At 37.4% G+C, this 2,034-nt stretch overlaps 1 long non-coding RNA gene across 1 annotated transcript; it reads right to left on the reverse strand.

Moving 5' to 3' along the window:
* Nucleotides 1–924: 924 nt before the first annotated feature.
* LOC114265030 (uncharacterized) lies at nucleotides 925–1,746 on the reverse strand. Its single transcript, XR_003630155.2, has 2 exons — nucleotides 1,401–1,746; nucleotides 925–1,283 (listed from the first exon to the last, which is right to left on the reverse strand). It is a non-coding gene; the product is annotated as an uncharacterized LOC114265030 (long non-coding RNA).
* Between the last annotated feature and the right edge of the window lie 288 nt (nucleotides 1,747–2,034).

Genomic DNA, 2,034 nt, shown 5'->3' on the forward strand with positions numbered 1-2,034 from the left:
ACTGTGTAAAAAAATTAAAAATTAAAAATTCCGCTCAAATGTAAAACAAAGGTAAAACAGAGTTACAGAGATATTTCAAGGTCTTTCCAGATCTACGAGTTGTAGAGCTCTCCTCTTCCGTCCCTCTCCTCCACCGTCCGGCGTCTGGTCCCTCCACTGTCCGGCGTTCGCTGTCTCCTTCTTCATCTCTATCTTCTTCTCCCTCTCGATCTTCCCTCTCTCGCTCTGAAAGCATTTGCAGATCTATCCTCCACCGTCCGACGTCTTCTCTATTGTCCACCATCCGGTGTCTTTTTCCTCTCAGATCTTCGTCCTTACTGTGTCAGCCTCAGGACAGGCTGCTAGCGACATGGTTGGCTGGAAAAGTTGAGGACATTGCTTGTTTTTTTTCCTGTGGTTGTAGTGACAACTGGTTGTACATGTATGTATAAATGATATGTATTGGCAAAGCTTTCTGGTTCTGGGTTGAAGAACAATGACTCACTGGATTCAACAAAGAGCAAAATGTTTAATTTTATTGCTATATTAGCTGCTTTGTTTTGTTTTTCCACAAAGAGAAAATTGTTTAATTTTATTGTTATCAAAGTCAGAATATTTCTTTAAGGAACAAAATGCAAAATGATTCATACTTTATAAGGTGAAAGATGATTTACCGATAAGAATGGAATGAAATGAAGTCGTCATTTTTCATCTCCTTGAAGAATAATTATTCATTTATGATATTAATGCTTTTTTCATCATTTTTATAATAAACCAAACAAAATCAATATTATACTGTGAATTATTATTTGAAAAAACATTCTATTGTGAATAATCATTTCACTACCCTTACTCTTATGAACTAAACACAACCATAAATCATTAATATACTTTCACCATCATAATGTGATTAATGGGGTTCAAACTGGTGACCTCACACCAAAGTTCTTATGCTGCAGAATTCTTATCTTCTTAAAAACACATCATATTTATATCAACATTCATTGCCTTTCGCACCAGTCAATTGTAACAACTTTTTATTCCATTCTAAACCAATGCTTTCTTGATACAATAAAAAACTTGGAACACTAACAAACAGAGACTTTCTTTGAATTCACTATAACAAGCAATAGTTCAAATCCACTGTTTCTTCCACAGCTGTCGACCCAGTTGGCTTCCTTGGGATTGCAAGTTGGTAGTTTGGGCTGATCAACGTGTCCTGCTCAGGCGGTAGGAATTCCTGGCCCTGCTATTGATTTTGGCAATGGGATTTTGTTCTTGTTCCTAGCCAACTCCAGCAGAACCTGATGCATTGTTGGGGATAGCAGATTATTGACTTTTCAAATCAAAATACTAGCAATAATCTTCTACTCATTTTTGTTTTCCTCTAAAGAAAATCTAGATCTGAAGATGTTTCAAACCTACGAACAATGGTATATGAATAAACACCGTTGAATAAACATTGTTCGATGGTTTGGGTCGCTCTTTGGAACGGAGACTCGATCGACAACAGAAGATACAGACTTGATTAGCAGTTGGACAGAGAGTCGAGAGAAGACAGAGAGTCCTCCTTAATCCAGCGGGACTGACGAGAAGCGAGAAGCGAGAGAGTTGATCGTCGGGAGGAACGAGGGAGACAGAGAGGCTTACAGACAGAGTCGATCGTCAATGGGGTTCGAGTAGAGCTGCTCTCCGTCGGGGAGTAAGTGGTCGAAGACAGCAAATAGAGAGAGAGAGAAGATAAGGTTTTGAATATAGAGAGAGAAGATTCTGAAAATAAATTGAAATTTGAAATCAATAATGAGAAAGAGAGAAAGGCGAGTTAGAGAACGTGTTTCCACTAACGTGCCACGTCATTAGTGCCCGCTCTAGAGCTCTTGATCTAGAGCTCTGAAGCATTTTTGTTCTTTTAATTGTTCCACATTGATTCCTGAAATATATTACACCTAACATCAACAACTTTCAAGATCAATAATATTTCTAATTTTTCATCAAATCATTCATTAAATTCAAATTTGATAAAAATTTTGGTGAAAATGAGGTTTAATCCTTTTA

The sequence above is a fragment of the Camellia sinensis genome, chromosome 9 (assembly GCF_055761805.1).
Source record: "Camellia sinensis isolate YWXY chromosome 9, ASM5576180v1, whole genome shotgun sequence".
Classification (NCBI taxonomy): domain Eukaryota; kingdom Viridiplantae; phylum Streptophyta; class Magnoliopsida; order Ericales; family Theaceae; genus Camellia; species Camellia sinensis.